Consider the following 14,226-nt stretch of genomic DNA (forward strand, 5'->3'; position numbering starts at 1 on the left):
TAGGACTGCAGCACCACAGCTGGCTTTAAAAATTTCTACTTTAGCATAATAGAAAAGGACAGGCATAGACAAAAGAACAAAATTGCACTCGGTTCTTTTGGCCAGAAATAACCCACATGAACACTGCCTGACTTTTAGATTCTTTTGTAATGCTCATTAATTCAAGACAATCGTGACAATACGTGACTTCCAAAACTTGGCGCCATGACTTCTCCATCTATTTATTTTAGAATGAATAGTATATGTATATTCACCAGAGCATTCTTTGTAATTCTGAAAACCTGAAAATGCATTTTAATGTTAAATGTTAATGTCTAGGAATACATTTAGTAAGTTATTACTTCACAATAAAATATCATACAGTCAGTCACTAAAAAAAAATGTCATGCTGTATTTGTGAACAGGGAGGGTGTCTCTGAGATCTTGCTAGATTGTCTTCACGTTTCGGGACAGTTTATGTAACTTGATACTGTTTATATCAGAAGCATGGGTCGGGGATATGTAAAGGATGATTTCTAAGGTGTTTGTGGTGGCAGCACTTGCCTGTAAGACCAGCACTCTGAGTGACTGTGGCAGGAGGATGACTGTGAGGCTCAGTGGGGCAGTTTAGCACTACAGTAGTACCCTGTGTCAAAATTTTAAAAAAGCAGCCAGGAATGGTGGTACACGCCTGTGATCTCAGCACTTGAAAGGCAGAGGCAGGAGAAGCCTTGCAAATCTGAGGCCAGCCTGGGCTACAAAGTGAGTTCAAGGCCAACCTGAACAGCAAAGTGAAATCCTGTGTCAAATTGACAAAAACAAAGATTAAATTTTAAAAGGCTGGTGGGGTAGGTCAACCATGAGGTGCTGGGTTCAAATCCCCGTACTACAAGAAAAAACAAAACATACTTGCCTTTCTAGAAGGTAGGCTTTCTGCACTAGTTATATTCTTCTTTATGTTTTTATTAATATTTAAATTTTTAAGTGCAGTGAACATTTACTAGCTTTAGATTTTTAAAACTCTTCATTTTGAAAAATTATGTAAATTTATATTTGTTGATATAAAAACTATTCTATAGGGAGTAAAAATGACAGTTACAAAACATACACAGTGTGATGCCAATTTTGTATTTCTATATATATAAATTCACATTTTTAAAATTTGTTAAAAATACAAACATAGAGAAATTTACGTCTGAGATACAAAGTGCACATATAAATTTTTTGTGAACCTCTAAAAATAAGTTTAAAAACTTGCATGTGCCGGTTTGTTTCTTGGTGTTGAGACAGAATCTTGCTGTATAGTCCGTGGCAGACTTGAACTCACTTTGCAGCGAACCTCCTGCAAGCCTCAAACTTGGCGATCCTTCTGCCTCAGCCTCCCTCAGTCTCAGCCTCACGTGGTGGGATTACAGATACGTAAGACCACACCAAGCTTTGTTTTTGCTTAGTGATTGACAATTGTTGTGTTTGAAACAATGAAGATATTTGCACTTTGGGGGAAAACCATTGCTTTGGCTGAGTCTTGGAAGACTAGAAACTGACCAGTCCGGCGAGGCTCCAGTGATGAACAGCAGGCACCTAAGGCAGAAACACAGAGACAGCCCAGGCTCTTTGCTGGCCCCGTGCCCCGACATCTACACGGTCTACTCTCTCTGCTGGTGCTCTCCTTTTTGCTTTTCTGGGTCACTCATCTCTTGGGGCTTGTCGACAGCCAACCAGGCACCTGAAGGGGCCCTGAGGGAATGAGGTGCAAGTTAAACTGTGCCTCTGTTGGGTGAGGGCTCTGGGGGCCCAAGCCGACCTACTTCACAATGTTGCTGGGGCTCAGGCCTGGACACAGCTGTGGAGAAAACGGGGACTCCATGGTTGTAGACTTGGGTCCACACGGAGGCCCTACCAACTCCTTGGCGGCCCCTCTCAAACAATATTTCATGTCTCCCCGTTTGGTCTTTAACCCCCAAATGGAAAGTAGAAGAGCCTCTGCCCACAGGGTTGCTGAGAAAATGAAACGAGACCTGGAAAGGGCCCCTCACACCTGTTCCTTATCAGAAGGAGCTGACAGCAGAAACCAAAGCTGGTGGCAGATACTGGGGGTATATTCTTGTGGTTGGACACGCAAGTCACAAACTTAATTATGGGAATGCTGTCTGACGAAATGGCCACTGACGTACGTCAACACGGGTGGTTTGACTTCAAGGCCTGGGATGCTCCTGGAAATATGTATATTTTAGTGGGAAAAAAAGTAGTGCTTTGGTTTGTTTTTTTTAACTCTTCTGTGCACAAGGAGGTTTGCTTCTGAAACATCAGGTGGTAAAAATAACTTCCCTTTTGTTTCCGTGCAGCCCTTTCTGTAGCAGTTACTCCTATTTAGATTTCCTCATTTCACGTTTTACATTCTGATTTTACACACACACACACACACACATCTGTGGATTCACGGTCTGTCCTGTAACCGGGTAAAATATCCTACATGGTAAGTCAGGGTGATGTTCTCATAAAACACCAACTTTCGAGCCGGGTGTGGTGGCTCACGCCTGTAATGCCAGCACTCGGGAGGCTGAGGCAGGAGGATCGTTGTGAGTTAGAGACAAGCCTGGGCTACAAAGTAAGCTCAAGGCCAGCCTGAACTGCATAGAGACCCTGCCTCAAAAAGACAACAACAACAAAAAAAAAAACTAACTTTCTGATTAATGTGGTTGGCTTTCGGATCTGAGCAGGCCTTAATCAGTGGCTTTGGATAGGAGAGTGCGTAGTGACAGTAATTTCTTCTACGTGAACATCTTTTTTTCCTCCTTAATATTTGCATTTTTTCCTATTTTTTGGGGGGTGGGGAATCAAACTTAGAAGCCGATGCTTGCCAGGCAGGCACTGTGCTGCTGAGCTGTATTTCTGACCCAGTATTTGGCTTTCTTATCTGAAGTCTTGAGCTTGCTCTCTACAATGTTAAGGTGCTTGCAATTTTTTTTTATCAGTACCAGGGATCGAACTGACAAGCAGGCGCTTTGCCGCTGAGCTAAATCCCCAGCTCCAAGGTGTTTGCATTTCCAGCCCATCCAGCAGGCCGCCCCACGGTGGCTGGGACCCAGATCCTAGCTCCAGGAAGTCCAGGGTTGCAGTCCCAGCTGTTCCCCTTCCTGCCTGTGACAGCTGGGATGAGGAGTTCCGAGACCTCTCTAAGTCTGCTGCTTTAGCTCTGAGACCAGAAGAGAGGGTTGTTACAGGGTTACATAAGGCGACAGCAAGCACTTGATAAATCTTACATATTTTTGTTGTGTACTTATGCCCTGAAGAAAAGGATTCTGCCATTTCACTAACAAAGAGTAGAGATATTCACTAACAAAGTGGGAATGGGGGAGTCAGAAGAAAACTCGGCATAGTGACATCATGAGTGCCCGGTACAAGAATGGATCGGCCTCATACTGATTATCCGAACTCACAGAATGATACAAATGCCTTTTGGTCTTATTTTAATCCTCAGAGGACTGAACTCTCCATGTTCATAGATCCCCACCTTTGCTCTCAGGAGGCGCAGGAGGCCAGAACTGTAACAAGTGTTCTTGGCACACGTGGGGAGTCAGCTGCATGACCCTAACACCCCTTACTGCTCAAAGCTTGGTGCTTCTTCTGTCTTTCCCCTGCTACATGAAGACACTCTGAGATGCCAGCCTTGTGCACATCAGGAAGAGACATCCCCGGGAGGGGGGCAGAGTCTCCTGATATAGTTTGGCTGATCTTGAACTCACTATGTAGCCCAGGCGGGCCTTAAACTCCTGGAGATCCTCTTGCCTCAGCCTCCCAAGTGCTGCGGTTACAAGAGTGCGATTTGCATTAATCTTCAGGTTTGACTTACCAAACTGGGGTTGCCAGATTTAATATAGGATTCTGTTACATTTGAAGTTTAGATGTGAACATGCTCCAAGGTTTTCATGAGACATACTAAAGAATTAATTTTTTTCTCTGAACTTCCAATTAGCTAAGGATCTAGTGTTTTTATTTACTAAATGTAGCAACCCTACCTTCAAATCTTCTGTCTTTACTTCCAAATTCTAGGAGGTACTGGTGGCCTTAGGGTCGCTCACACAGCCTGTATAACGAGGGCAAGAAAGATGATTCGGTGTACACACAGACGTACTGAATATGAGTAGCAAATACTACCCTGGGCAAGACACAGTGCGGGTGACTCAGGGAGTGTAAAGCATGGCCAAACTCAGGCCTGGCTTCAAAGAGCTCACGGGGTAAAAACTTCAAGTCACTTGAAGGGCAGAACAACGGGTGATGGGGAAGTGCTCCCCACACTCCCAGTCCACTGAGGGAAGGACACGTTTGCTCAGAGGGGAGGGATGAAGACGCTGAGTGCATTTTGAGGTGCACTTCAAATAATATCATCTGGACATGGTAATTCTGTTTGGAAAGAGCAAGAAAGCCATAAAGAGGCAGAAAAGGAATTAAGGCTGGAAAAAAGACAAGTTAGTCTGACTAAACATGCAAATGAAACGTCAAAAAGAACTTAGGGTCAAGACTTTCTGTTAGTATGAAAATACAGAGAGGTTCCCTAGTGTTCTCTGGAAAGAGAAGCTGGAAGACCCCCTTTTCCTTCAAGGAACTGCTTTTCGTCATGTCGAATAAGCTGCATTCACAGAGGCCACCACATTGAAGTTAGCCGGGGATAGAGGATGCGTTCAAGCCAAGCAGTTGATGTGCAGATAAAGGCAATGGGAGAGAGAGAGAGAGAGAGAGAGAGAGATATGAGAATTTCAGCTTTTACGATTAGATGCACCCAGAGAAGCTGACCAGAGAGTGAATTTATGAAAGTTTATTTCTCCATTTTTCAATTTACAGACAAAAGCCCTGCACTCTCAAAGCCTCATCTGCAAGCTTGTCCTGCATGTGACTACAAACTACTGCTCCTGGTGAGGCCCACCTGTAATCCAGCGCTCCAAGAGGCTGAGACAGGAGAACTGTGTTTAAGCAGAGCCTGGGGAAGTAATTACTTAGGGGTATTCTATCTCAAAATTTTAAAAAGGTTGGGGAGGGGGCATGTAGCTCAGTGTGGCAGCCCTGGGTTCAATTTCTGGAACCACAAAATACATATATAAACTGCAGCTCAGTGGTAAAGTGCATACTAATTAGCTTGTGTGAGGCCCTGGTTTAATCCTCAGCACCACCAAAATAAACGCAAATGGGACTCAGATTTTTCATCAATGAAATGTAGTCCAAAATGCCATGTTTTCTTCAACCCAGTCTCAGGAATGGTCTCAGTGGGAGAGGTGAGCAGAAGGACAGTTATTCTCAGATGGCTTTGGGGCACTTACTCCTTCCCCCACAAAATGAGTCAAGGTCAAGTAACCCCTAGGAGTGAGCATTATGACGGGCAAAGGAGTGGAGCACGGGCCTCCATCTGTGGCGGGGGTGTAGCTCAGTGACCAAGCACCTGCCTGGCACGTACAAAACCTAGATAGCCATGTAGCAGTGCCCTTCCCCACCACGCATCATAAGGGGGGCCCCTGCACTGACTCCCTGGTTGTCCTCCCTCCAAGGCAGGCTGCTTAAAACAATAGCGCAGAACAGAGGCGACAGTGCCCGCTCTAGGGTTACCCTTTCAGCAAGCGTGGCAGATTCTGCCTTTGCTCCCGAGCCTGAGCCAGCGTGTAAGGAGTCAGAGGATCCCATTGCAGAGGAAGTGCGTGGATGGACAAGTCCTGAGACTCATGGAGGAGAATAGGAGACCTCAGCCAGACACTGGCTGGTGCTCCAGATGAGTCAGCCACCCCAGGATCCTGAGCCACACGACTGGGACTCCAGGTCTGTGGGCTGACGGCACCTTGGTTGTTGTTGAGTCTCTGTTATGCAGCAATAGGTACTGAAAGCCCATGCTCAGAAGACAAGCACAGAGCCCACAGAAGTGCCAGCAAAGCTCGGCTGCCTGGCCAGTCAGGTTTCTCAGGGTCTAAACAAAGGACGAACAGGAAGACTTGGGGGAGGCACAGGAATTCCCTGGGAGGAGCCTGGTTTTCTGGTCTCTGGAGGAGGCTGCAGAACCAGGCAGAATTTTTCAGTCTGTGTGGCATCACCTGGATGAGGGTTTGTTCCGGCAGCTGCGTTGACAAGGGGGTTCCATGCCACCATCATTTCACTGAGCAGACCGCTAGGATGTCCCCTAATGGTAGCTCAGACCAGAAGAGACAGGCAGTTGCAAAATGTGGGGTAGGGGACAAAGGTGATTCCTCCAGGAGGCAGCAAAGGTGGCCATTAAGGTTTCCCTGGAGAGGAAGCAGGGCACGTCACTGGCCACTGAGCACCTGGGACTGCAGAGGGGTGCACAGAGGACAGGATGGGGCTCTCTGCTGGGCTCCTGACAGGCAAAGGAGGTGTCATGGGCAGGGACAGTGCTGGGCGTGAGGACTACACACGCCTCCAGTTGTCAAACCTGCAGGAGCAGCACAGCCTTCAGTGGTGATGGACACGGCCCTCATGGGGCACAGAGGCCTGTGGGAGAAAGGTGGCAAACAGGAGTGTCATGCCAAGGTAGCGGGTGGGCCAGACTGAGACGCCACCCTGGGAACTGAGAGAGAAAAAGAAGTTTCCCTTCTGTTCAGAGACTGTGGCACGGAGACTTGGTGACTTATGTAAAGTGTGGGTCACCCCAGGGCGGTCACAGGTAGCTGTGTGGAAGGCCCTGAAGAAAATGTTGTGGCCATGGGAAGAATGGGGAGTCGGCAGGGAGAGCTGAGCCCAGGGGAGAGGTGAGGTGTTTGCTGTTAGGGAGCCTGGCAACTCCAGAGCAAATGGGAGGTAGAGGCACAGACACAGTAGAGCCAGCCAGAGCATTCCCCCCACAGCTAGATGTGGCCGGCTGGAAATGCTCTCCCACAGCCAGAGATTTCCATGTCCTAAACCCAGAAGCTGTGATATCATCTCAAACGGCAAAAAAGGACCTTTGCAAATGTGCTTAGGTAAAATGAAGGAGATTTTCCCCCACTGGGTCCTGAATGCAGAACAGGAGCCAGGGAGACCTGCACACAGAGGAGAAGTGGACGTAGGCATGAAGTGGAGACTCAGAGTGGTGGTCCTAGGGCTCTAGGGATGTGGCCATAAGCCAAGCAATGCTGGCAGCTGGAAGAGACAAGGCCTGGGTTTTCTCTGGAACCATCAGAGGTAGTGCAGTCAAGGGACACTGGCTTGGGACTTGTGATCTCCAGCACTGTGAGACGAGAGATTTCCACTGTTTTAAGCTGCCTAGAGCTGTGGTCACGTGTTATCAGCAGCCACGGGAAATGAATACACTGGGTGTCCCACAAGTCACACTTTAGACGTAACATGTGCATCAGGTGAGGTGCAGGATGGTTATCTCTCAGCCCTTGGGCAAGCCACTGAATCAGGAACTGTCGGATCCCCTCTGTCCAGAGGAAAATGAGACCAGACCCATTTTCTCTGTATCAATTTTGCCTGAAGTAAATGCTTACAAAATGAATGTTCAAACCTTCCCCCACTGAGGGTAATTCGTATCTGCCTGAACAAAAGGCTGATTTTTGAAAGACATCTAGTTTGATGGGACACGCTTGTAATCCCAACACTCTGAAAGGCTGAGGTGAAAAGATCCTAGTTAGACCCCACCCTGGCAACTTAGCAAAAAATACAGAGCTTAGCAAAAAAAGAGCTGGGGAATGTAGCTCCATGTGAAAGCTTTGGTTCAACCCCCAATAGTGAGGAAGAAGAAGGAGAAAAAGAAGGAGGAAAGGAAGAGGAAGAGAAAGAAGAAAAAAAAAAAGAGAGAGGAAAGGAAGGGGAAAGATACCTAGTTTTTATTTTCCTATAGTAGAAAGAGGGTAGAGTTGGTCATGGATTTAATAGACTTCTGAGGTGGTTGGTTGGGGTATGTGCATATTTTAATCACATTAAAGTAAGTAAAGTCACATTATTATCTTATTAATATAAGGCAGAATTCTCCCTTTGTGCTTCCTCCCTCCAATCCCCACCAACACTGCTCTACTCTGGGGGTTTTCCGCCCATTGGCACCCAAACCTCACCCCAGCCCCAGCCCTAACTAACCCCAACCTCGAGCCCGAGGGAATAACCCAGCCTGAGAATTTCACACACTGGTTTCCAATTTCTTTGGGAAGAAAGCTGTCAAAGTGAAAATCAAATGACATGAAGAGGAGGAAGTGAGAGGGAGGGAGGAGGAGAACAAAGAGGAAGGAGAGACCAAAATAGCTGCTCCCGTCCCTGCGTCAGGCCTGGCAGGAGGGCGGTGAGGAAGCCACAGCACGGGGACGTTTAACAGACCACGTGAGCCTTGCAGGTAGGGCTGTCATTCCCCTGAGTCACACAGCTTAGGAGACAGAAAGGCCTGGATTTGAATACGTGTCCATCTTACTGATCTATCTCAGAAGCCTCTTTGATTGATTCTATAAGGATCCTTATGAGGACCAGGCTGGGGGCGAATGCCTGTGATCCCATACCTTGGGAGGCTGAGGCAGGAGGATCGTTGCGAGTTCGAGGACACCCTGGGCTACAAAGTGAGCTCAAGACCAGCCTGAACTGCATAGTGAGACCTTGTCTCAAAAAGACCAAAAAAAAAAAAGGGGAACCTTATCAAGTAAAAGGAGGTTGGGTGTGGTGGCAGATGTCTATAATCCCAGCACTCTAGGAGGCTGAGGCAGGAGGATCAAAAATTCAAGCACAGCCAGGGCAGTTTAACAATTTAGCAAGACCCTGTCTCAAAGGAAAAAAAATTTTTTTAAAGGGCTGGGATGTAGTTTAGTGTGATGACCCTGGGTTTAATTCCCAACTAGAAAAAACAAAAAAAAGCAGCCCAGAAATTCTCTAGACAGGGCATAGCTGGAATTGAAACTTGGCTGAAAACATGTATCGAGTTACCCACTGAGGGGGAATGAGTGGTTTGGATTGAGCAGAAAGGCCATTAGAGAAATGGAGCACACTGGAGCTGCCTGAGGCCTGGCTGAGTTGAAAGCACTCGGTTCACAGAGTCAGCACTGCTCAGTCCCCGCGCCGGGGTGTGTGCTGGGGGAGGGGCACGGGGCATTCAGCCCACATCACACTTACAGTGTCCCTCTGATGACAGTGTGGTCTCTGTTTCTTCATTTATTTTATTTAAAGAGAATAAAACCTAACAAAATAAAACAGAATAAAGCCAACCGAAACAAAACAGTGGAAGTGGTACAGAACTTCAAAACAGGATAATGAGAACTCTACAGCGGCTCCATAATGTATCTTGCTATCTTCACAATAATTGTCCATACCATCAGACATAGTAACATCAAGCAAAACAGAATAGAACCAATCAAAACAACATTGAAACAAAACAGTGAGGACAGTATTGAATTTCAAAAACAAGACAGAAGATTGCACACTGTTATCCTGATAGATGCTCAGGCCACCAGCCAGCCCTAGGCTTGTAAAGTCAATCAAGCAATACAAGCATTTAGCTGTCCTTGGACCTCTGTTGCCATCAGCTCAGCCTGTCCTCCAAACAGCTGGGTGCTTACGGTGGTGGTGGGAGGTGGTCTTGATTCTCAGCCCACGTGCCGGTCAGTTCAATGGAAAAGCAAACTGGCTTCTCTCCTCCTGGACCCTGTGTGGTTTGTGCAGCTTATGGAAAGGGTATATTGGCTTCTTCTTGTACTCCTCCCAGATCCAGCATGGTTTCTGCTGGCTCACGGGAAGGGTGAACAGGCTTGTCTCTCTTCCACCGTGCTGCATGGTTTGCAAATCATTCTTCATTTTTGAGATGTGATTTTACTTGGTTGCCCAGGATGGTCTCAAACTCCTGGTCTCAAGCAATCCTCCTGCCTCAGGAGGGGACGGACTCGAAAGCCACTGGGACGGACTTCCGGGAGTATGCCAGCACTCCCAGCATGTAACTTTTTATTATGAGAAATTGCAGAAACACACACAAAATCTCAAAGAAGAGCATGATGAACAGTTGATCCTTTGGCTTCTCTCCCCCACCGCTTCCCATCTGCTCTCCTCACTAGAGTTCTGGCCTCCCTGCTGCTCTCACTGGGAAGAGTCTCTGTCCTCTCCTGGAAGATCCACCTTTTTCTTGCTCCATTGCCTAGTCAGGCAGCCCTCAGAACCATCTCATCCACACCAGTGGCTTCAACCACTATGTGCTGGGCACTCAAAACCTGTCCTTTCCTATCAGACCTCTCTCCTGAACCTGAGTCACAAACATCCAGCTGCACCAGATCCCCAAAGATCCAGATCCCCTCCCACCCGCCGGGACCTCAGTCTCGCTGTGGCCCCCAAAGCCCATCTTTCTCATGCAGAGCTGTCTCTCCTGGACACAGCTGCTCTACCAGAAACCCAGAACCTGCCCGGTTCCACCCTCTCCTGCCACCGCTGCCTCCAATATTCAGGGCAAATTCCTTTCCTAGCTATCTTTTCATCACCTTCTGCTTCCACCGCTGGCACGTAAGTTCAGATTCTTGCTTCGCCTGTACTCTAATAGCCCTGTCTTTATTTCCTGCCTCCCTTTGGAGGAGTGACTAGGAACTGCTCAAGGTCTCTCATTCCCCACCTTGCTGTGCTTACAGATAAAATCTCAGGGCCCAAGCTTGCATGTGACACCCTGCGTGTGATGCTTCTGGCTCATTTTTCTAGCTTCTCTTCCTGCCACTCCCACACCCTCCCCATCTGCCAGGTGGTCAGCATGGCCGCTCTGCCCCACATCAGTGCCTTTGCATGTGCCGCGCCTCCCTCCCCCCACGCCTGCGTCTCACTCTCCTGAGATCTCAGCTGTCCACGCTTGTGTCCCCTACTCAACTATGAACTTCCCGGTGGAGGTAAGGCTGGCGGCGTCCTTTCTCCTGTTTACTAGTAACTCCTCACAGAAGCCTGCCCCACTGAAGGTGCTCAGTTAAAGCTAGATAAATCTAGTAGTTCCCAGCTTTCTCATTCCCATGCGGTTCCTTTCATCTAGCATGTGGAATTCCCTGCTCTCTGTGTCCAGGTAGCTTTTACCTGCCTTCTTTTCCACCAGTGTCCCTTATTCCAACTGGATGGAGGGATGCCTGGTGAGTCCTCTTGAATGGCACCTATTTATTACTTGGTGTAAATGATTCTACACCTATGTTCTCTCTTGCTAGACTATAAGCATCTTGACTTCATACATGGGTCATTTTTTTTTTTATCACCAAAGACGTAGGTGACACCATGGACATTTTAAAACTTCCATTATATTCTACATGTATTTCTGAGCATATATAATCCGACAAGTAACAGATGCTGGAGCTCAGGGCGGGGAACAGACAGCTATGTATGTATGTATGTATGTATGCATGTATGTATGTATGTATTTGAGACAGGGTCTCACTAGGTAGCCCAGGCTGGCCTCAAACTCGAAGTGACCTTTCTGCCTCAGCCTCCCAAGTACTGCAATTACAGGTGTGCACCATTATGCCGGGAAGACATGGTGCTGCGAAACCTAGGATACTTCCCTGCAGAAGACTGAAACTAGAATCCCTATTTGTCACCCTGTACAAAATTCAATTCGAAATGGATCGCAGGCCTAGGTGTCAGACCTGACACTTTGAACTTCTTGAAGAAAACATAAGGAAAACATTTGAGTCGTGCGCACAAAGGAAAGATCTCCTGAATAGGACTCCCAGCGCCCAGAAAATAATAGCAAGAATCCAAGACATGGCCACTTTAAAGTCTGCACAGCAAAGGAATAACTAACAAAGTAAAAAGAGACAAGCTAGAGAGCCAGCTGTTCTCCCAATAGAGGATTTACACCTAAAATATATAAAGAATTCAACATAAAAAAATGAAAGTGCCCTATCAGTAAGTGGACAAAGGGATTGGACAGATACCTCTCCAAAGAAAAAGTACCAATGGCGGGTAAGCATGTGAGCATGCCAGCCACCAGGGAAACAGTATGTAAACAGTATGCAAAGATGCAAAACAAAAACACTCACCCGCTGAGGGTGAACACTTTGGAGTTTTAGTGTGATCATCAAGTCATGCAACTATCGTCACAATTAACAGCCAGAACAATAAGAACCTCCCTGCAGGGAAGCCCAGCACCCAATGCATTCGCCCCCTGCCCCATTTCCTCTGCCCCATCCCTCGGCAGCTAGGAACTCCTTTCTGTGGTGTAGAGGTGCGTGTCCTGCACATCCAGTTACAGTGTGACCAGCAGTGTGAAGTAGCTTCCGATCGACTTTTTCACTTAGCACAGCGTGCTCAGGCTTCATCCGGGTTGCAGCTTGTGTGTTCCCTCTTATCATGAATAATCACTGTATGCACCTACTACGTTTTATCCACCCTTTCATCTGCTATTGGACATTGAGGCTATTTCTCCTTCCCCTTTGGGGCTATTATAAATAATGCTGTTAGGAACTGTGATATACAATTTTTTTTTGGTACCGGGGATCGAACTCACGACCTCGAGCTTGCCAGGCAGGTGCTTAAGCCACTGAGCTAAATCCCCAGCCCTGGTGTACAATGTTTTGTGTGGATTTTTCATTTCTTTTACATATACATCTGATTATAATCACTAGAGCACATGGTAAATGATCAATGTGTAAATAGAGTTAACATCTTGAGGATCCGCCGACCTGTTTTCCAAAGGGGTGCACTTTAACCATCTCACTAGCAGTGATTAGGGTTCCCACTACTAACATTCCCCGTTGTCTTTTATTGTAGTCTTCCTACTAGGTATGAAGTGCTATCCTGTAGTTTAGATTAGCATTTCCCTGATGGCTGAAGATGTTACACACCTTTCCATGTGCTTATTGAAAGCCTGTGTGTTTTCTGATGAAATCTTAGCATGCTAAAGTGACTATCAACTTTCCAGGGAATCAACCCTGAGTCCTGGTGTCCAAGTGTCCTTCTGGGGGCCCAGCTCACTGATAGCATCCGGCCGGCTTTTGTAAACAATGAGAACGTCCTTGGATGTGAGCCGTATGTTGCTAGAGCATGATCCTGCATGTCCAGCCTCCTAGTGACCCTAACAGGAAGATTGTTTTCTTGACTCGAAATAGCACTTCTCCAGCACTTGAGTCTGGAAAATTACCTTTTAAGGTTCCTATTTTGCGGTACTGGGGATCGAACTCATGACCTCGTGCTCGCCAGGCAGGCACTTATGCGACTGAGCTAAATACCCAGCCCTAAAGGTTCCTATTTTAGAAGTGCTGGGTTGTGAAAGCAGTCCCGACTCTCAGTCATATGGCTGGCTCGTGTTGGTTTTGTAGCCGTCTATCGTAGAGCACAAGATGAAAGAATCATTTGTGGTAAAATAAAAAACTGCCCTGTTGAGAATCAGAGTTGGACATGGCAGCGCGTGCCTGTAATCCTAGCACTCAGGAGGCTGAGGCAGGAGGATTTCCAGGGAGTTTGAGACCAGCATGGGCTACATAGCAAGACCCTGTCTCAAAAACAAATGAAGAAACCCAAACAGAAGCACAGTTGTAGCTCAGTGGTAGAGTACTTGCTTAACTTGTGTGAGGCCTTGGGTTAAATCTCTAGCAACACACACACACACACACCCGAGCGCGCAAACAGGAGGGAAAGAAAAACAAAGTCTGAGTTGAACTGGGTGTGGCGGCACACACCTGCAATTCCCGTTCCGTATCTATTATATACAAGGCTGAGAGGCGGCAGGAAGCAAATTCGAGGGCAGCCTGGTCATGTAAGGTGACTTTCTTTCAAAATAAAAAACAAGTGGAGTGTAGCTCAGAGGGAAAATGGTCACCTAGCAGGTGTAAGGTCTGGTGTGGAGGTGAAGGATTATATCCGGGTCGGCCAATTACTTGCTTTGGTTAATTGGTGTTTTTTGCAGCACTGGGACTTGAGTTTAGAGTGTTCCCACTGAGCTACACCTCCAGCCCTTTTAAATTCTGAGACAGTGGTCAGGAGCAATGGCTCATGCCTGTAATCTCAGCACTAGGGAGGCTGAGGCAGAAGGGTTGCTGTGAGTTTGAGGCCAGCCTGGGCTACAAAGTGAGTTCAAGGCCTGAACTGCATAGTGAGACTCTGTCTCAAAAATCAGTTTTTTGAAACAGAGTGTCATTCATTTGGTAAGTTAACCAAGCTGAGCTTGAACTAGTAATTCTCATGCCTCAGCCTCCTAGCAAGCCGGACCTATAGGCATGACCACCATACCTGGTTTGGCCAACTGGTCTTTAACAAACATGGTACACGCCTTGGGTTTGCCTTAAGGCTTCATCTCCACTGAGCTTGCAACCCTGAAGTCAACATACGGTCTAGCAGTCTCATATT

The sequence above is a fragment of the Cavia porcellus genome, unplaced genomic scaffold (assembly GCF_034190915.1).
Source record: "Cavia porcellus strain 051 isolate PalLab524CR breed Dunkin Hartley unplaced genomic scaffold, mCavPor4.1 scaffold_32, whole genome shotgun sequence".
NCBI classification, from domain to species: domain Eukaryota; kingdom Metazoa; phylum Chordata; class Mammalia; order Rodentia; family Caviidae; genus Cavia; species Cavia porcellus.